The sequence below is a fragment of the Leopardus geoffroyi genome, chromosome C2 (assembly GCF_018350155.1).
Source record: "Leopardus geoffroyi isolate Oge1 chromosome C2, O.geoffroyi_Oge1_pat1.0, whole genome shotgun sequence".
Classification (NCBI taxonomy): domain Eukaryota; kingdom Metazoa; phylum Chordata; class Mammalia; order Carnivora; family Felidae; genus Leopardus; species Leopardus geoffroyi.
In genome coordinates this window covers 28,533,050-28,556,149 of record NC_059333.1, presented here as the reverse complement: position 1 = coordinate 28,556,149, position 23,100 = coordinate 28,533,050, and the positions used below count along the sequence as shown (strand labels likewise).

General features: G+C 35.5%; 1 protein-coding gene and 1 long non-coding RNA gene across 3 annotated transcripts in view; one reads left to right on the top strand and one right to left on the bottom strand.

Annotated features, from left to right (window-relative positions):
- The window catches only part of NRIP1 (nuclear receptor interacting protein 1), a 100,175-nt gene that overhangs the window by 8,460 nt on the left and 68,615 nt on the right, over nucleotides 1-23,100 (bottom strand). The window lies entirely within an intron of this gene.
- LOC123610707 lies at nucleotides 15,935-16,113 on the top strand. The gene is made up of 2 exons (XR_006718260.1): nucleotides 15,935-16,006; nucleotides 16,037-16,113. It is a non-coding gene; the product is annotated as an uncharacterized LOC123610707 (long non-coding RNA).

Below are 23,100 nucleotides of genomic sequence, written 5' to 3'. Positions count from 1 at the left end.
AAGGGAAGATAATTGACTTCTTCCAGAAAATTCTAAGTCAATGTGGTTGTTTTTCATTAATTTCTTTGGAAAGAAATTCTACAAATAGCACCATTACATGAAACGGTGAGGAAAGAACTTCTTAGAGAAACCTGCTTTTTAATAAGATGACTCTGTAAATGAAAGATTGTATTTCCTATGACACTGGTTCAGGCGGCACTCAGCCACAACACCTACCATCATTCTAGCAAAAAATGAAATGCTGAAGAAATTAGGAATTCTGAGACTACTTAAGGCCTGAATTCACTCAGACTCTGCTATTAAAAACTCTTCAGGGAATCCAGTGAGCCAAATCTCTTCAGAAAACTTCCTTTTCTTTCCTTTCAATAACTGAAGCAGGAGAAATCGTTACATTTTATTAATATTTAAGTCAATTTATAAATAACAAAGTAAGAACGAAGAGATAATAAAAAACAAATCCATTATAATTTTAAATAAGAATTTACACATAGCCAACCCATTCTTAATTCCATATCTTCCTGGTTTTGAAAGACAACATATCCACATGGGCAACTGACAGCTTGTTAACTGTCATGCATGAACTTGGAAATATCTTGTAAACATCAATTCCAGATTTCAAATACATGTCTAGGAGGCGGGCGTTATCACTTCTGGGTCTGCTCTCTGTACCTGTATAAATCAAAATGTGTTACTTTGGAAAACTTCGGTAGCTCATAATTATGCTGAAGAGAGGACAGACATCTTCCTTGTTCCATAAACTGCAAAATATGTATTTTATTTTTAGATTTTCTAACGCCAATTTCAACGATTAATCAATGGATTATCTCATTTCCACATCATCTATTTTCTTCTAATCTCTTTTCTTACATACCAGCCTTCAATAATTGTCCACTTATGAACCATTTCAAATAAATTTTGGTGCGCCAACATGATAAGAGAAGAAAGAGTACTGCCATGCATCCTTTGAGCAAAACAGGGCAGCTGAGGTTCTTGTCACGAAATAGTGAGTGACAAAGTCCTTCTTATTGAATAGCTGACTAGACGGAAGTACCCTATTTCCTTTTTGTCTTTAGAAATATACTGCTATGGGAACAATGTGAGGTGACAGATGTATTAACTAACTTTACTATGATAATCATTTTGCAATATATGTGCATATCAAATCATCACGTTGTACACCTTAAACCTTCACAATGTTATATGTCAATTATATCTCAATAAACCTGGGAAAATGAGAACCATACTGTTGAACTATATATATTGTTCACTCATCGATTCTTGAGTCTGAGAAAATTCATTTAGGATGTTGTCCTCTGAAGACAACAGTCAGTGATGCTGCCTGTGCACTCAATGTCACCATCATCATTCATGTCTAGAGTACAACTATCATTCTCTTTGCAGCCATCCTCTGATTCATCTAATTGAAGCATTTTCCTATGCCAACTTTCTTTTCTTTCACATTATAGATGGGAAGGAAAAATACTGAATTCTCTATTGTGTTTCCTAAAAACTTAAAACAGAAGAAGAAGACTACAAAGACAGTGTCTCCAGACTTTTCTTTTTAAACATTCATGAGAAATGATATAGAATTAATGGGCTATGCAATAAGGAAACTGAAGATAATACAGTGATGACTTATTTCATTATTGCATCATCCTTCTAGGCACTTCTATTATTTTCCCTTGGCTTATTATTTAGTCTTTATTTGGCACAATTGGAAATAATGAATCAATTCTCAAGATCAGAAAATGGAAAATATACATAGATATAGGAAAATTAAGATCACTAAAGTTCCAATAATGTATCTTTGATTTATAAAAGGTTCCAATAGACATATATAGTAATAGCAATATAGCATGTCTAATAGACATATATAGTATATGTCATAAAGTATAATATGTCTAATAGACATATATAGTAATAGCAATATAACACTGTTCTTTCCTATTAAAAATACATTCATTAAAACTTTAAAAACGAATAAAAGCCATATACTCCTTGCTACTACTTAGAAATATTAAAAAAAAAAAAAAGCTTCAAAATCTAAAACCAGATTTGTGGTGCCTGGGTGGCTCAGTGGGTTAAGCATCTGACTCTTGATTTCAGCTCAGGTAATAATCTCATGGTTTATGGGTTCGAGTCCCATGATAGGCTCTGCACTGACACCGTGGAGCCTGCTGATTCTATCTCCCTCTCTCTCTCTGCCCCTCCCTGCTTGCTATTTCTTTCTCTCAAAAAAATAAATAAAACATTAAAAAAAAAACAACTAAAAAACTAACATTACGTGTTTCGAAGAATGCTGCCTGAGAATATATCAAGGATTAATGTATTTCATGGCAATTTAATAAAATTCATGTACAACTACTTCACAATGTTAAAATTATAAACTGAATCTTCCTTTTATTAATTTAAAATTGTTTATAAGAATAAAAACCTTTTAAATTTCATAAAATTGACTTTTCACTGCTCTAACTAGCCTACAGTTAAAAAAAAAATTGCTAGATTTAAAAAAACAATAAAATCAAACTAAACTGTGAAAGAATTCCATGGAATCTTGACCATATGCACAGATTTGGAGAAAGATCCAAGCTTCAACACACAGACTAGCTTATTTAAATATCTAGTAAAATGCTTGAATTCAGAGAGTATTTTTAAAAAGCTACATTTTTAAGTACCTGAAAAATATGAAATTATGTTGAAGTCTAACTTTTTTTAGAGTTTTAATCAATAAGATAGTTGTAAATAATTTGCACATTAACCATTCCCAAATGGGTATTATATTGATCTTTGAGGAAGTTAAACTAATTTCATTGAAATGTGTTTTGTACTTTCTATTTGGAAATGGCTTATTAAGCAAAGGGAAAATCTGAATTTTTAACTTTTGAAAATGGCAAAATAAAATTTTATTTGGATAAATGAAGGATGAATCTAATAGAATTCTTATATGTGGGACTACTTTTGGTTGACAACACATAAACAATGAGAAAGGTCTTCCTCCAGCTGTTTTTAAGGAAAGGATACAGTATCTTACTTGTCATTAAACTCTCCATTAAAAACACATTTCAATGACTAAACATCCATGAAGTTACTTTGTATTGTGGTTAAATTATGTCTAGTGAACACTTCATGACTTCCAATTGTTTCTGTGAAATCTCTTCTAATTTATTTTGCATTAGCAAGTAATACCAGTTTGCTGAATTTAAACGTATTTCTCCAATGCCACTTTAATAAGCATTTCAATTTTTGGCTCTGGTTCCTCAAAATGTAAAATTAACTCAAAGTCTACTTATTTGTGACATTCAAGAATAACTCCTATTGGATAACATTACCTAAATTCACTGTAGATTATTTTAGGGATGCTTTTTATACAAAAGGCTAAGAAAAATATTAAGATGTTTCACTAAGGATTAGAAGAAAAATATCGAAGTTTTAAGAAGATTCCAAAGTCCTAATTATTGAACCTTTTATTAAAACAATACAAACTGAGGTAAATAATTCAGAAAATTCTTGGTGTTCTCTAAGGTGAGGCCTTGAAAAAAAGTTTTAAAAGTTGAAAGGAAACAAAATCCAAGAAAAATTTATCAGGAGGATGTAACACCAAACATTTTATCCAAATGTGTAAGATTAGGCTTTCCAAACCAGTGGCCTATGAAAAGTTGTAATATGTGGCACTCAACACTTAATTTCACAGAACAAGAAAGAAAAAGTAACATTTCAGATAAGGGTTCTGGGGCTTCTTTAAAAAGTCAAGATTACAGTGAATCCCCTATTATAAATTGAAAGTTATTTTTTAACCAAGTCAACAAAACTGTAACTGAAAAAGGAAATACTACCAATATCAATACCACAGAAACGAAAACGATCATAAGAGGTTACTATGAACAACTATACTCCCAACAAACTTGACAACCTATACGAAATGGAAATATTCCTAGAAACATACAACTTCCAAAGACTGAATCAGGAAAAAAATAGAAAATCTGAATAGACCAATTACTAGTACGGCGATCAAATTAGTGCTAAAATATCTCCCAATGAAGAAAAAGCCCAGAACCAGAATTTCACGGAACATTTGAAAAATTAACACCAATCCTTATCAAACCCTTCCAAAAAGTCAAAGATGAGTGAACACTGCCAAACTCATTTTATGAGGTCAGCATTACCCTGATACCAAAACCAGAAGAAGGTCACTACCAGACAAACAAACAAAAAAAAAACTACAATGATGAATTATATATGATGAGTATAGATACAAAAATTTTCAGTAAGATACTAGTAAACCAAATTCGGCAGCTTATTAAAAGAATCATTCACCATGATCAAATGGGACTAATCCCAGAGATGCATGGGTGGTTCAACACCAGCAAAGCAATCAATGTGATACATCACATTAATGGAATGAAATTATCATGACCATCTCACTGGATGCAGAAAAAGCATTTGACAAAATTCAACATCTACTCGTTAAAAATAGGCATAGAAGAAACATCTCAACATAGTAAAGGCCATTATATGACAAACCCACAGCTAACAGCACACTCAATGGTGAAAAGTTAAAAGTTTTTGCTTTGAGATCAGGAGCAAGGCAAGGATGTCCAATCTCACCACTCCTATTAAAATGGTATTAGTCCTAGGTAGAGCAATTAGGCAAGAAAAAGAAATAAAAGGTGTCAGAATTAGAAAGAAAGAAGTAAAAACTTTCTCTATTTATAATGATTTTATACATAGAAAATCCTAAAGATTCAACCAAGCAAAAAACTGTTAGATGTAATCAATAAGTTCAGTAAAAATTGCAAGATACAAAATTAACCGACGAAAATCAGCAGCATTTCTATACACTAGCAATGAATTTTCTGAAAAAGAAATCGATCCTATTTATAATGTCACAAAATAGTTAGAAATAAATTTAAGGAAGTGAATGATCTCTCCTCTGAAAACTACAAGACACTCATGAAAGAAAAGGAAGAAGACACAAATAAATGGAAAGGTATCCTGTGTTCACGGACTGGAACAATTAATACTGCTAAAATGTCAACGCTACCAAAAGCCATCAACTTAATGCCATTCCTATCAAGATTCCAATGGAATTTTTTCATAGAAGAATAAAAAACACTCTTAAAATTTATATGAAACCACAAAAGATACCAAATAGTAAAAAAAAAATATATATATATATCTATATCTATATCTATATCTATATCTATATCTATCCTAGGAAAGTAGAATAAAGAAGCAGGAGGCATCACACTTTTTGATTTCAACCTATACTATAAAGCTACACTCATCAAAATAGCTTGTATTAGCATAAAAACAAACAGGCCAATGGGACAGAAGAAAGAACCCCAAAATAAACTCAAGCATATACGATCAACTAATATTTTGACAACGGAGCCAAAAATACTGAATGGAGAAAAGACAGCCTTTTCAATTAATGGTATGGGGATAATTGGATAACATGTAAAAGAATAAACCTGGACTCATATATTTTACCACTCCCCAAAATTAACTCAAAATGTATTAAAGACTTAAATATATGATCTGAAATCATGAAATTCCTAGAAGAAAACATAGGAATAAAGCTCCCTGATGTGGGTCTTGGTAATGAGTTTTAGGATACAACACTTAGCAATAAAATAAAGCACAAACAATAAAATAAAAAATAAGTATACTACATCAAACTAAAAAGCTTCTGCACAGCAAAATAAATCATCGACAGAGTGAAAAGACAACTGATGGAATGGGAAAAGATATTTACAAGCCATATATCTGATAAGGGTTAATAACCAAAAATTATAAAGAACTCATACAACTTAATAGCAAAAACGGCAAATAAATCATTTTTAAAAAGGGCAAAGGACCTGAAGTGACATTTCTCCAGAGATATACAGAGAGCCAACAGGTATGTGAAAATATGCTCAGTATCAGTAGTCATTAGGGAAATGCAAATTAAAATTACAATGGGCTATCACCTCATGCCTGTTAGAATGACCACCATCAAGAGACAAGACATAGCAAATGCTAATATCGATGCAGAGAAAAAAAGTCCTTGTGCACTTTTGGTGGGATTTAAACTGGTACAGCCACTATGGAAAACAGTATGGAGGTTCCTCAAAAATTAAAAATAGACCAATCATATGATTTGGCAATTGTACTGCTGAGAATATTTCCAAAGCCAATGAAAATACTAATTTGAAAATATATCTGCATCCCCTTATTCCTAGCAGTATTATTAACAAAAGCCAAGACATGGAAATAAGCTAAGTGTCCATGGATGGATGAATGAACAAAGTAGCTGTGAAATACACACACGCACACACACACACACACACACACACACACAAACACAAATACACATGATGGCATATCATTCAGCCATTAAAAAACAAGGAAATCTTACCATTTGTGACAACATAGATGGCCTTTGAGGCATTATCCTCAGTGAAATAATAAGTCAGACAGAGAAAGGCAGATACCATATATGGTAACACTTATATGGAAAATCCAAAACAAAAACAAAACAAAATAGCCAACTCAAAGAGATCACACTTATCGCTTATCATTACCAGAGGCAGAGAGTTGGGGGGAGGGGAGATGGGAGGAAGGCGGTCAAAAGATACAGGCTTCCTGTTAAAAGATAAATAAGTCCTTGGGATGTAACACACAGCATGATGGCTAGAGCTAGCACTGCTGTATGACATATAGGAAAGTTGTTAAGAGAGTAAATCCTAAGAGTTCTCATAATGAGGTTTTTTTCCTTTTTTTAAAAATTGTATTTATATGAGAAAATGGAAGTCAGCTAAATGTATGGTAGTATTCATTCCACAATATATGAAAATCAAGTCACTGTGCTGTAAAATTACAGTGACATATGTCAACTACTTCTCAAGCTGGAAAAACAAAAGAATTCTAAGTATTTGTAAACATTTGAAAAATGGAGTTATTGTGTCTAAAAAAATTATAAATATCATTTGCTATTCTTTTAATTATCATAACTATTGCTTTATTCCACTTTACAATTGTCTTACATATAGGGGCATCTGGGTGTCTCAGTCGGTTAAAGGGCCCAACTTCGGCTCAGGTCATTATCTCACTCGCGTTGGTGAATTTGAGCACTGCGTCGGGCTCTGTACTGACCGCTCGGAGCCTGGAGCCTGCTTTGAGTTCTGTGTCTCCCTCTCTCTCTGCCCCTCCCTTGATCACACTCTCTCTCTCTAAAATAAACATTAAAAAAAATTAAAAAATAAATAAATAAAACTGTCTTATATATAAATGGAAACTAGTTATTAAATTTAGATTTAGTTTCAGTAACTCAGTCTAAAAGACTGATCACCACTACAACAGAAGCAGAATAAATGACAGAAAAGGGAAAAAAGAAAAGTTGGTTTTTGAAAAAAATTTAAGGAAAAAACCCCACATTCAATTGTTGTCATTTCAAGCAGGGAATAATAAGGACATGATAAGAAAGGATGACTGAAATTTATTAGAATACATTTCTAATCTATTGAGAAAAAAGGAATAGGTATTAATGTCCTTTGATACAATTTGAATTCTGAGACAGTAACTTTCTTTGTAGTATTATCTTTGTGCAAAGACGGATGTGTGGTTGTACAATTTGATGGGTGCCAAGAAAATAAACTTATCTGAAAACATTTTGCTCAACTGAGGGCCTCAACATTATAGAACAGAAGAGCTTCTTGCCCTCTCCCAGGGGTTCTCAATTTAAATAGTAAATAGTCTTCAAAGGTTGGTAACAGAAGCCAGTGACACTGTGTGAGTAAAACAGCGGCCCAGATTGCTCTCCATTGCAACCTGAGGGACTTACATATTTTTGCCCAAGGCCAAATTTGCTCCTGACTTCGAGGTCCATCAGCTTTAACTTGCTGTCAGCTGCTTCCATAGGAGTAAAATTGTGTCATTCACATTCTCTATTAAATGAGACTCACTAGGACACGCCAATGTTTGCCTGACTCAAGTGTTCAATATAAAGACATGTGTATGTGAGGACCTCTTCAACCCTAAAATTTTATTTCTATGACTCCAAGTAATTTATCAAATTGTAGCTGATAAAAAGGACAAGCATGTTAACCAGAAAGTTGATAATGCTATCATAAAGTTGTGGAAACAGTCCTGACCAATATGTGTCATAGTCTTTTCAGTGAATTCTGGGGGAAGGAAATGATTTTGTAATAGCTATACAACCTCCCCATCCAATCGCCCCAAATTATTTATCTTCATTACTTTCTTTAAGGGGGCCACAGAATTTCAAACAGATGTTACTTCAAAGCTAAAAATGAGCTTATGTCCAAACCGGAGCTTTTGCTGATCTCACAATGACTACATACTGAATAAAATGCAATAATAAAGATTCAGGATCCTTGGTGGCAGATAAAAGCATATGAGAGAGAGGACAATTATTGTCCTGGTGACAGAAACAAATATCTCCTATAACTGATATAGCAAAAGAAAGAGCTTCATTGTTCTGAATTATGAGAAGGCTTATGTTTATGAAGCAAATTCGATAAAAGCCACTATTTCACTCTGCCTTTACAATTCATTAAAAAAATTAATCTTAAATCAAAATTAAGATTTGAAGCAAAAAAAAAAAAAAGGCCCACGAATCACAGGAGCTAGAGAAAGAGCTTAACTGCCAAACAATTTCTATTCCAAAAATGTAATATTTTCCTGGATACTGTGTTGCATTTTCTTGAAAACACGGAAAACTAGAATATCATTAACGAAAATTAATTCTAACTACAACTGTTAAAAATCCAGAAGGTAAACATTATATGATAAATACATAATTATTTATTTAGCATTAATATTAATGTCTCTCACTGCCTCCTACTATTCTTGAATAAAAAACAGCTTCTTTGAAGAAACACAAAATAATCACTAACAAATTATTTTGGTAGCATGTAAAAGTGAAAAAAAAAGGGGGGTTTAAGTATAAAACAAACAGAGAGTATAGGTTCTCCTAACCTTTTTCAATAGCTGTTCAAAATAACTGGTTCTTTCTATCAGTTTTCAAAAGCATATCTTCCAAACTCTATCAAAATATAAAATATAATGGAAAATGGTGCTTTCTTCTGGAATTGAGTGTTTATAGTTTATAGTATAGTTTATAAACATACATACATACATACATACATACATACATACATACATACCATACATACATACTGGGACACTCTTTGAGATTGGAGTATAAATTCTATTAAATTCAACTATGGTCTCCCCATCCCTAAAATAGATCTGACATACAGATACAAGCACAAGGTCAAGGTCACAGATCAGTAAGAAAGATTACCAACAGAACGGATATAACAGCTGGCAATTGATCAAAGCTCCTGGAGTTTTTAGTACACTTACCAGATAGTCTGCATTTACTCATAGGGTACACTCTGTTTTAAAAATGTTTCCCATCTTTGAAGACAAGATCTTCATGTACATTTTGTTATAAAGCATATTCTGCTAAAATGTTGCATTGATCACAGAACAAGAGAAGAAACTTGTGTACGTGTAATTCAGAATCATAAGTTTTTATGTGTGTGTATGTATATGTATGCTTTCATATTAATTTGCTACTACTGATCTTTGCAATGTGACAATTTGAAATTAATTTCACTTGCAGGTTCCTGAATCATCCCATGTTCCCCCACACCTCCATGTCTTTGTACCAGCTGAAATGGAAATTAATTGCGTATTCCTGAATATCTTGGGCCACTTCTTCCCAAATACACAGATTTAATGGCTAAAAATTGGTTCAACCAGGAAAATTTTATAATATAACCATAGCTTTCCATGACAGTTTCTAAATTATACATAGAAGAAGAAAGTTTTGTCATCAACAACAGCAACAAAAGTGATTCTTAATGAAATTATATTATTGAACAGGGCAATTATCTAACAAAACCATGCTTTTGTTTTAGTTGTTCAAATAAGATATTGAATTAATTTTAAATTATATTTATGAACCAAAAATTATGTGATAAATGTTCTTACTGAAAGTGTTCTGGTGAAGAAATCATCATTTTTAAGGATACATCATGCTGTTGGGGTAAATTTATAATAGAAAAGCCTTCCTTGTTAAATCAAATATCACCTGCTACGGCTTTATATAATTTGCCAATCAAGATATATGTACATGCAAATGTTCTCAATGACCAGATTTTCATTTTGCAAATTATTTTGAGAATTAAATAGGTTTAAATGAAAGTATGAGAATTGTACTATATTAGGAAGACTGGGGTTTCTAGGTAACAAAGTAAAAAGAAAGAAATATGTATCAAATTAAATGCCACAAAAAGTGGACCATCCTTTACCAGGAGAAAAAAACTGTGGGTATAGAAAAATTACTAGTAGTGGACACTAATTTGTATATCAAAAGTTGATCAGAAAATCCACTGACAATTTATTTTATTTTAAAACTAACAGAATTCCTTATAAAATACACTATTAAAGTCTATTTGCAGGAATCGCTTTTTAATCAATTAATCAGTTAATCAATTAACATTCTCCTTTGTGTGCTGCCTGGTAAAAGTGTTACTTTGCTTTGAATGGTCCATGAACTCTGACTTGATTTTCCAGAAATGGAAAACATCATGACATCATTCTTGCTTGTATTGGCCCAGAATACAAAGCTTTCCAGATTGAAGGTTTTAGTCAGCTTGAGGCAGAGAAACATCACTACAGACACAATCCCTGGGAAGACAGACATAATGACGATATCTGCAAAGAGAAGAAGTCAATAAACCTGACAGGGTCCCACCCCAGGGGATTAATAAACAAAAACAAGAACATGTACAATGTACCTGGAGAATTTCTATGTCTTTAAATATTAAAGGGTAACATTAAAATACGTTCTTCAACTAGGAAGATAAAGCTACTGGCATACCATCCATCAATAGGCTATTCATTTTAAGTTTCATTTTTATTGAAGGTTTCATTTTTATTGAAGAAATTGCCACCCATACTTTCCTCTGACCTCTCTTTTGCTCATCCATACACGTAAGCAAATGTTTGTAGGAATAATCTCAGTAACTATAGGCAGTAGCTGCCAATTTGAGCCCCAGCATTGCTGCTGTCCAAGTCTCTGGTGTGTTCAGTCCATGCAGCAGGGACAGCCTGCATGTGGCCCTTGCCAGGGCACCTGACAGTCAGACACAGACACAGACCGAGGTGGGGGTGGGGGTAGTAAGGATGCTTTAGCAGAGGCTCCTATGAGCTGGCAAAGAAACAAGAAGAGCAGCAGTAACAGAAGTCAGGGCTTTTCTGACCTCACTCACTGGACAGAAACATTTCAGAACAACTTTCACTTGAGCAATTAAGACCATTAAAAGTAACCACTACTGTCTTCCATTAGCATTACTTAATAAAAAATAATTACACACTCTGGCTTTATGAGACCCTCAATCTATCATATACATCTTTTTTTTTGATAGAATAGCATTTATGTGGAACGGCATATATATACTATATCCATCACTTCTATGCTTAGTAGTTTGTTCGATTCTAACATCAATTACTGAAATCCTTATATAAATATTTCCTACTGTTTGTATTTTGCTTTGTTGTTTTGGTCCTTATTGTGCTTTTGATGATAGCATTTCTATAAAATGAATAATTTGTTTTACATTTAAATTCTTGTCATTACACTTGAAAAAGACATAAGAGTAGGAACAATAATGTACAAAAAGTAAAGAACATTCTGCTCAGTGCCCTTTCCCCAACACAGTCCCTATAATCATTATTTGGTGAAATATATCAGACTGAAAAATGCATCATCATATAATGCATTTCTCAATCATAAAATAAGCCCCAACTGCCTACAACCAAGCTAAAGGATTAAGACATGTCTTTTATCCTATAAGCCTCAGCTGAGGACTCACCCCTTCCTTGGACACCTTCCCTCACCTCCACAGGCTGACGATAGTTTTCATCTCTGGAGCTCCACAGAACTCAGTAGATCTTCCAATCATCTCATCATAATGTATTTTGGTTTGTTTATGCCTGGCCCTCAAAGAGAGGGTAAGTTCCTGATAGGCAAGGACTATGTCTTTGTCATCCTTACATCTCAGTACCTGGCAGAGGTAGCATTCCCAATGGAACATGCAAAAAAGTCAACCTCTTAGAGACTGAGTCTGTAAAATGAGGGGTGAGCTACCATAAATTCTAAGGTATCTTAAGATTTAACATGATATGATAAAGCTATTTATAATGTTTAGTTTCAAATTCAATTTATCTCTTTTTTGTGCCCCCCCCCACCCTGAATATAAACTAACAAAAAAATCATAAAATTAAAGAGTAATAAAATATTTTTCTCTGTTTGGAAGACAGTGTGACTAGCATTCTGTTAGAAAAACACAACATTTAGGGGCACCTGGGTGGCTCAGTTGGTTAAATGTCCGACTTCGGCTCAGGTCATGATCTTGCGGTTTGTGAGTTCAAGCCCCGCGTCAGGCTCTGTGCTGACAGCTTGGAGCCTGAAGCCTGGAGCCTGCTTCAGATTCTGTGTCTCCCTCTCTCTCTCTGCCCCTCCCCTGCTCACGCTCTGTCTCTGTCTCTCAGTAATAAACGTTAAAAAAAATTTTTTTTAAAAGAAAAACACAACATTTAAACATTTTAGAGATACATATATATCTAGAAGATTTTAGTTTTCATAAGATCATTTTCAACATCTGTTGACATAAAAAAAAAAATGATCATAGTCATTGAATTTCCTTTAATTAGTGTCTTCCCAGTCAAGGTTTATAAGAACTAATATGCCCACAGACTATATCTAGAATGGATAAATGTTTCAGAATACTGGTATCATACAACTTTTTATCATTTTTCTTTCTCAAACTACTCATCCTATAGAAAACTGAATCAAATCTATTTAACATTAAAACATTACTTTGTTAAATTTTCATATGATGGGCATGTGTTAAGCAATGAAGTTAATACATTGAAAGATTTATTCCCCAAAACTAGACAAATCAAATTCATCCTAAAAAATAGTTATGGTAAAATGGGGAAAGAAAAGCTTTGTGAAATAACTTTTACTGTGTCGACCACAATTGAGAAACTGTTTCCCTATACCCATTTTAAAAACCAATCACTGCAGCATATATCACCATATAGTAAAGAACTTGAACCCTTTAAATTATGTGATAAATATTAAATCAAATTGGTGAAAACTATTCTCAGGATAATCTTTTTCATGTGAACTTAAAATGCTTTAAGTGTGAGTTTTCACTGTGTCTGGCTAAATAAAAACAATATCCTACCATGAAGTGACTCAATGAGAGTATGTAAACATAATCAAATAGTTGTTTAAGGACTTGAACATGAAAAACTAAAAACCAAGTCAATAAAAACAAATATTATCCAAGCAGGTCTTGAACACTGATGCAAGAAGAGTCAGTGTGTCATTGCTATGCCTTTTCTTTCTTCTTTTAAATGTTTATTTATTTATTTTGAGAGAGAAAGGGATAGAGAGTGAGGAGAAGGGGGTCAGAGAAAGGGGGGGGGGGGAGAGAATCCCAAGCAGGCTCTGCAATGTCAGCACCGAGTCCCATGCGAGGCTTGAATTCACAAACCATGAGATCGTGAGCTGAGCCAAAACCAAGAGTCGGATGCTTAACCAACTGAGGCACTCAGGTGTCCCCTGCTCTGCCTTTTCTACCCTTCACCCTACCTGCAATGTTTCTGTTAGTGGCAATATAAAATTATGACAGTCGCTCCTCTGAGCCATGCTGAAGGGGTAAGCTTTAGGTCTCTTCTTGCCACGTGGCATGGTATCAAACCGAAATAATGTTTCCCGGCTCTGAGGAAGCGAAGAAGTCATGTAGGTCTAAAAAAATATCTAACTTTGGGGGCGCCTGGGTGGCGCAGTCGGTTAAGCGTCCGACTTCAGCCAGGTCACGATCTCGCGGTCCGTGAGTTCGAGCCCCGCGTCGGGCTCTGGGCTGATGGCTCAGAGCCTGGAGCCTGTTTCCGATTCTGTGTCTCCCTCTCTCTCTGCCCCTCCCCCGTTCATGCTCTGTCTCTCTCTGTCCCAAAAATAAATAAACGTTGAAAAAAAAAAAAAAATCTAACTTTGATGTAGATGGGTAAGATTTTGAAAATCTGAGTTTTCTAAAATGTACAAGTAAGTACTCTTTAATTAAAAACAAAACAAATCAAAAACTATTTAGTCATTTCTTTTAAAGATACTGAACTTTCTCATCAAATTTCCTTGACATTTATTATAATTTTTTTTTCCTGACACTTTATTCGCCTAGACCAATCACTTCTTTTTAAAGCTAAAGTGACAAACATCATAGGAAAACAAATTTATAGAGCTTGTATAAAATTGGCAGAGGAGCAAATGGTTAGAAAGAGAAAGCTATTTTCTTACGATGATTCTACCATCGGCCATCATTTTCCTAACAGTATGTCTTGCAAATTGTTTCTATAAACACAACTGGATCATAGAATTTAAAGTTTAAAAGAGAGGCGAAAGGTCATCTGCCTAACCAATCGTTCCCACAGAATGCTTAAACCCCTTTATAACCTTTTTGCTAACTCTGATTGTCTAGTTTTTTTTGTTCTTTTGTTTTTGTTTTTTTCCTGAAGACCTCTAGTGACCATGGATTGTCATCCAACACAGTATCTTTTGGAATCAGAGAGCTCTGGGTTCAATTTCTAACTCTTCCAACTGTTCTTACCAAATAGTTGGTAAACTGTTTGACCTTGAGCAAGTAAGTTAACTACTCTTGAAAGTTTTATATACAAATGTATAAAAACCAGTACCTTTGTCACAGAGCCTCTGTGAGAGATAAATGTGACAATGTTCATATAGTGCTTAGCACAGTGCCTGGGTACAAAGCAGGCACTCAGTAAAGGTTATCCATTATTTAGAGAACTCCTTCCACATTTGCACAACTGCACTCCCATAAAATTCTTCCTTGCTATAATCTATCTCCTTTTAGTCTGATGGCTGGTCTTTTAGAGGCCTCAGAAAACCAGGCTAATCCTTCAATTATCCTTCAAACACTAGAAGATAGCTGCCATATTCCACTGACTAAGTCTATCACCTTGTTAAGGTCTAGATAAGATAGTTAAATTCCACTGTTGACAGGGGGCTAGCAAAGGGCAAACAAGAGAAGATGAATGTTCCAGGGCTCCAGTCTGTGGTGGGTGCTGCAAAGATGCAATTCTTCACAAATTCCTGACTGGCCAAAGCAGTGTATTGCCACAAACTATTGACTCCTACAGAGTTTACTGTAACTACAAAGGCCCTGCTTTTCCCCCAGTGCTCTAAACCATACCTCCTCCTTAAATGAAATACCAAGATGCATTTTCTTTGTTTTTCTTCATGGGGTTGGTTAATATTATATTATCCTCATTCACATTTTAACAAAAAAGGTACTCAAGCTAAGAGTAATTGAATGATTATTTAAACTGCAAATTAAGTAGCTTATCCAAACCCAAGCAGGGTCTTCTCAGTTCTAGCCTTGCCTAGTAGTATGTTAAGCTGCCACAGAGTATAGAACAAAAGTGAATTTGGAAACATCTGGTAAGACAAATGCTCTTATAGCACTCTTAGAACTTTGGCTTATTTTTTCCACTTCAAAATCTTATCTCGGTTGTCCTAAGTCTCTTTGTTTTTATTAGAAAGACCACCAAGCACAGTGGTTCAGAGAACAGTCTGTGGATTCCTGACTCTGTAATTCATCAGTAAGTGACTTTGGTCAGTTACCTATCCATCCTGGGGCTCAGTACCTTTAGCTGTAAAATAGAAATCATAGTGTCCACCTCATAAAGTTATTGCCTTAAATGAAATATGTATGTAAAACATTTAGTAGAACATCTGGCATTTTCTAAGCACTCGATTAATGTTAACTATTCTACTAGCCATGGCCATGGCAACAGACTTTTGTAAAAAGAAAAAAAAAATCTTCATTTGCCGGTCACTACACACAAAGCTTCTTGAGAACTGGGGCTGTCTTTTGCGTTTATAATCCCAGACTTGATAGATTAGGTCTATTAACAGATCATCTGTTGATAATAGATTATCTGATAGATTATCTGTTGAATGCTTTAACATATACTCCAAATATCCCAGAAAAAAACAAAACAAAAAAAACACAACTTTTTATCCATAAAATATTTTAAATACCTAGCTAATTAATTCTTTACTTTTATAATTTTATAAGACATGTTCCCATAAACCAAAGAGTAATTTTAGGTACAAAAGATGCCTATCATTTCTTTCTTTCCGAGACCTTTTTTCTTAAAGAATCTGTTCCCAGTCCACTAGCCACAGGGAAGTGTGGGAACGTCAGGAACCCAACTACACGGCATCAATTCCTTTCTTCTTCTGGGATCTAAAATTCAAGGAGATGGAAAACCTTCACTTTGGGTTGCTTTAATGAGGCCACAATGCAGAGATTAGAATACCAAGGACTTAGTATGTTGAAAGGAAAGAATGAAGTAGGCACAGTCAGAGAAGCAAAGACGAGGAAAGCAAAAGGAAGAAAGAAGAGACACAAGCTGCTGAATGGTTTTCCAGTTTCAACAAGGGGCCATGCACTCGTCACTAGGCTCCTGTGGAGCCTCTGGCATGTCTCTATAATGAATGAATGCCCCGTGCTTGAGCGCTGTTCAGTGGCCTTCTGTTCTGTGCAATCACAGCATCCTTAAGATATTATAGTAATACTATAGGACACAAACTTCACCTTTGTATCTACAGTCTTAAAGACCTCTGCAAATATTAATACTCGCCCTTACTTTTCCTACCGTGACTCTGCTTCGTGTATGGTCTTGGAGAAACATGGATCTCCAATTTTCAAATGGGGAGATTTAATGACACAAAGAGGTAAATAAGTTGTCCAAGGTCATACTTAAAGTTTGTAGGGGCAGAGCTGATAAGAGAATTTCAAATTTCTTATTCCCATGAGCTTGAACTAACCAATAAACCAGCTGCCTCCCTTGACGGAACTAAAGTATGCCAATTATCCAAACTGCGTAGGAAACATTGACCAAAACAGGGGTTAATTGGACATTGGTTGTTTTAATTCCATAATCAGCTCTTTCCCTGAGCTACCCTGGGAGTGAATAACGTATCTTTTGCAGGAATGGGAAGGAGGCCAGCACAGGCCATCTGGCTGAACATGTCCTTTCGTCAAGTTATCCCTGCAGCTGTGTGAAACTTACTGATGTTGAAGAACTTTACAGTTTAATTTGCTTTATCATTTTCCCTCTATTAAATCTAAAAGTAGATAAATCTTTATTTTCCTATTAGCCAAGCAACTTAACTGACTTTGAAGTTACTGAATTTACATGAACATATATATTATGTGTGTGTGGGGGGGTGAAGGGGATTGAAATTTTCTGATGTTAAAAATGATTTCTCATACTCAAAATGAGAGCAATTCGTTTAAACCATTGGCACTAGAAAAGAAATAAAGACTCATTGTTCTTTTCACATGAAAAGTAAAACAGAATATTGGTCTTGCTCTCAATCAAGAAAAGAAGGAACCATGAAAGAGCACAGGTGGCCTATTTCCTTGCCCATGCTCCTGAGTTCTTCTACTTTGTAATTTTGCACAAAGTCCACAAATCTGGACTTCTGAATTCAAGAGCAGTCCCTAAGATCTTAGAGTCAGACTCATATCCATCAAGTGGGTTCAGATCATGACTCTAGCACCACAAGCCTAAGGCAACAGTCAAGAGTTGCTCCAGCTCGTAAGCATGTATTTTTCCCCTCACATTCCTTCTTTCTTCCTGAATCCTTCCACCCTTCCTCTGCTCTCAAGGTGTTTACTCTTCTTTTTTAATTCTCCAGTCTTAAATTAATCCCGCCTGTTTTACTCATGAATACTGCTGGTATTCAGAACTAGAAAGGGTCCTGGTATTGATGGGAAAGCCACATTCTCTATGCTGGGAATTGTCTTTAAGAGTGGGCGAGGGTGGGTTATTAATACTTAATAATGCAGGTATTAATGTCTAACTGTGGTTCAGGCCAGTGTTGCCCAACCCCTATATGATGAGCCTTGAGCAGGGTTTAACGCCTTGAGACTCAGTGTCAGAAGAAAGGCAAGCTTAGAGGGAATGTCTATCCAATATACAATCCAGTTACTTTCTCTTAATTTGAAAGGTACGCATCCATGCCATGGAGCTACATTAGGAATCAGATAAGAGGTGATAAAATCTTAAGGGAAACACTTGTATTCAAGCTATATGTGTGAGAGCATGTGGAAAGTGAATTCTTAAAGTAGAACCAAGCAATAAGGATAGGTAGATGGGTTATGCTGAAGTTTGCAAGCAAATAAAGACCAGATGGTTCTTGCTCAGAGGGCTCTTGAGGGATCTTGATTCAGCTAACCTCTACCATCTCTAGAAAAACATGCCCCTATTTCTTTATTTTTTTTTTTTTTAACATTTATTTATTTTTGAGAGACAGAGAGAGTCAAAGCATGAGCAGGGGAGTGGGAGAGAGATACAGACTCCGAAGCAGGCTCCAGGCTCTGGGCTGTTTGTAAGCACAGAGCCCAACATGGGGCTCAAACTCACGAACTGCAAGACCATGACCCGGGCTGAAGTCGGACGCTCAACTGACTGAGTCACCCAGGCGCCTGGACCCTATTTCTAATAGAAAATAGGCATGGCATTGAACAGTGAGCAGCATCACACTGTTACAGTGCCTGCAGCGAAACTTCATTAGTGAAGTTGAGTGGGAAACAGGGTTACCCTGTCTCATGCGAGGTCAGGTTGTACCTAAGGGCTCTAAATGCTTCTCTTGTTTCATTTGCTGCTGTCAACTATTGGATTTCCACCTGTCTCCAATTCTTAACTAAACTTTGGTGGCTCCTGATCAGCCTTGGCCCAAAATGTTTTGACAATAATTGACCAAAGGAATAATGATTTTGTCAGAAATAATGATTATCCCATGGTGGGATAAACAAGGAAAGAATCAGAAGGCTCCACCGCAATAGTTCTCCAACTAGTTCTTGTTCAATTCCTTCCTGCATATCATATATAATGCCTCTTCCTACTAATAGGACCTGGGCAGAATCAACAGAGGGAAGATACAGAATTTGGCCATCTGGACGAACTCCTGGAACTCTGTGGCTACAACAGATACTGAAGAAAAAAAAAAAAAAAGAAAAAAGTGACCTTGTGTTATTATATTATCTCTTTGTGCCTCACTTTACTCATTTAAAAGTAGAAGGCTCAACAAGATCCTCTTTAAGATTCTATCACGTCTCCCCAGGCTCTAGTTATTTTAAAGGCCTTCTTGAGAATGTTCTTAGTACAGCTAAGCCTAATCACTCTGCCTTTCTTTCTCTTCTCCATCTTTTAGAACCGAAGCTCCTTTCAGGGGTTACGTGTGTATTCCCACTCCAGATGGAATAAAATGCCTTCTTCGTCTTCCTTCTTACTCACACAAGGGGCACTTGTATAAGTGCCACTCCAATTTTTTTTGCAGTTGAGCGTTAGAGGTAAGTATCATGGACAGCGAAAGGAAATAAAAATACTTGCATAAATGATAATGAATGTTCAAAAAGTGACTAGAATGAAAAATTAACACACTCCTCTTGGAGAAGGAAGAAATCAGAGAAAATGTGGTATCCATTGCTCCATTTACTTTCCCCACAACATACTCTAGAGCCCAGGCATGTGACAAAGATTTGCCAAAACATTCCCAGTACTGGGTGCACTGCACCTGGGTGGCTCAGTAGGTTAAGCGTCCGACTTCAGCTCAGGTCATGATCTTTTTTTTTTTTTTTTTTCAACGTTTATTTATTTTTGGGACAGAGAGAGACAGAGCATGAACGGGGGAGGGGCAGAGAGAGAGGGAGACACAGAATCGGAAACAGGCTCCAGGCTCTGAGCCATCAGCCCAGAGCCTGACGCGGGGCTCGAACTCACGGACCGCGAGATCGTGACCTGGCTGAAGTCGGACGCTCAACCGACTGCGCCACCCAGGCGCCCCAGCTCAGGTCATGATCTTGTGGTTTGTGAGTTCAAGCCCCACGTGGGGCTCTATGCTGACAGCTCAGAGGCTGGAGCCTGCTTCCGATTCTGTGTCTCCCTCTCTCTCTGCCCCTCCCCTGTTCATGCTCTCTCAATAATAAATAAACATTAAAAAAAAAAAATCCGACTCTTGATACTGGTTCAGGTTGATCTCAAGGTCCTGAGATTGAGCCTCATCTAGGGTTCCAAGCCAAGCGTGGAGCCTGCTTGGGATTCTCTCTCTCCCTCTTTCTCCACCTCTCTTCCATTCTCTCTCTCTCTCACTCTCAAAATAAATAAATAAATTAAAAAAAAATATTCCCAGCACTAAAGTGGGAGAGACTTTATATAAATATTGTCCATTTACCTTTGAGATGGTAAGAAACCTCATCCAGGATTAAAAGGTGGCTTTTCCTTTAAGAAATTTTCCTCCTCTCCCATACTCTCTCTGTTTCTCTGACCAATGTTTTCTCCTCTATTCTGAATACCCTATAGTACCTAAAGAAACTCAGTCTATGTTTGAAATAAGCCCCAGAGGCAAGGCAAACACTTAAATAATTTAACTTACAAATTCAGCTTCAGTGAGTTTTGTGGTTTATGATATAGTCATAGAAATGGTTGATAAGTTTCTGTATCAATTTACACAAGAGAATACCATTCAAACTTTTCAAATAAAAAACTTAGAATCCACCCCACCCCTAAAAAAGTCTAACCGCAAACATGGGTTTGCTATAGTTACCAAAATTGACTTACCAATTACGGTATCCCCTCACCCTTTCAAAAGATATGTATGCTATTGGAGTACTCTCAAGAAAAGTGGCACAAAGAGGGGGAAAAACTCCTTCCATATCTAAAAACATCTACAGTGTACTAAAGACAGTCCCCAGATTTAACAATATTTTTGTTCTAAATATATCATTTAATAGCATAAATACTGTGAAGTAAAACGGGTCGGAACACATGTTCAGAATTAAAAGGGCTAGGTACCCACAAAATGAAAGAATAAAATTATACATTAAAATCTGCACACTGGAACAAAACTAAATAAGAATGTGCCCTGAGTTTCTACTTATAACTACATAATCAAGAAAAGTGGTCAGCAGGTAGTTGATACTAGCCAAATGCTCTTAATACAATTATTTATGACTGAGAAGGGATAAAAATGATTCAACCTCCTTAAAATCTGTTCAATATCCAGTTTTTAGTTACTAAAAAAAAAAAAAAAAAAAAAAAGCCAACAAGAAAAACACTTCTACGGTTGCAGAAGATAATCTTTGCATTTTGCAATGTTAAGTATTTCTACTTTTGTTTTATCAAGGGATGGGCCTGGGGACAAGAGAGGATTGGAAGTAACCAACAAAACTCGAGACCAGTAACAGCAAACCATCGGTGACTAAGAAACTAGACTCCATAAACTGTTTTACTGCACTGGCTAGTCGCAGGACTAGACATCACTCTAATCTCACCAGCTTTCCATGTCAATAATTTAAAATGAAGAAAATCTAAAAGTCAGATTTTCCACAGTTCCCTTTGGAAAGAGCTTCTTTTACACCTTCAAACAATTTGTAGAATCAAAAACTCCTTCCAGTTTTCATTTATAAAACATACTGTGAACTTCAAACGCAGTAGCACTGGGGCTCATCCACTAGCTCTGCAACTCTGGGTAAATCTGTCTGAGCCTCAGTTTAATACGTACGATATCAACTTATCTACAGAGACAGTTGTGAAGACTTAAATAACGGATATAAAACACCCAACACAGCAAGTCCTTAAGAAATGGAAATGTACTCTCCCCTTCTCTGCGCTGCTTACATCTCTAATAGATATTGATGATAATTTACATAATTGTTTTAATATAATTTTATGTTAATCAGGCAAAACCTATGCTTTCCAAAATCAAATAGTATAATGGAAACTACAGTAGGTAGTACTACATTGCAAATGTTTTGGATAGTAAAGTATTTTATTAAGTTTTTTTAATGTTTATTTTTGAGAGAGCGAGCGAGCATGCGCACGCACATGAGCGAGTAGGGGAGGGGCAGGGAGAGAGGTAGACACAGAAGCAAAAGCAGGGTCCAGGCTCTCTCTCAGCTGTCAGCACAGAGCCCTACAGTGGGGCTCGAACCATGAACCGTGAGATCATGACCTGAGCCAAAGTCAGGCACTTAATAGACTGAGCTACCCAGGCGCCCCAGATACTCAAGTATTTTAAACAACCTTTTATATAATACCACATACCTAACTAACAGAGTATCTAACAAATAGAATCTGAAATCTAAAGTAAAACCATATAAGATGTATTCTACTAGGACTTGGTACGTTAAGTTATAGGACATTGCTTAGCCACAGTATTGGGCCTATTGATTCCACTATCCAATTATTTATAAGATCATCCATTACAAGCAAAATGCTAGATTTTTATGCTGTTACAGTGGGAACTTAAGTGCTACCTGATTTTTCGTCTCTTGTTTTCATTTAACAAAAGTAAATAAAACTATTAGTTTACTGAAAAGTATCAGCCTTGTCAGTGATAAAACTTGGACCAATTTTAATTTTGCTAAGGAAATGTGATTTTTAAAAACTTAATGTTTAAACAACCTTTGCTTTTTGCAGTGAAAAATACTATCGACAGTGTAAGTGCTCTATAATGGATACTGAGAAGATAATTGTTTTAAATACACCTAAAAAGTGGATAACATACTGAAGCTGAGGATTTGGGCTTTAAATCTTAAGTCAGATATTAGCTTTTCTGTGATTCTAGAAATGATGTTACTATCTAATAAGGCTGTAAAAAGGATTTAATGAAATAAAACATGCAAAGTACATAGAATTGTGGCTGGTATCCTCTAAGTACTCCTAAGTGGAAGCAGATTCTATAGTAAATAAACTCTATCTTTCCCTCTAAAGCAAAAAACCAAAAACAATTTAAAAAAACCAAAATTAGACTATATGTTCTTCATTTTTCTACTACTATGAAAAATAACCCAAAACGTGTACCACCACAGAATAGTACAAGCAATAGTGAAAAGCCAAAGTTATGAATCATTCCAATTTTATATAATTAAACAGTGGTACTACAAATATAGCTTCTGAGCCAAATAAAACTAATGACAAATC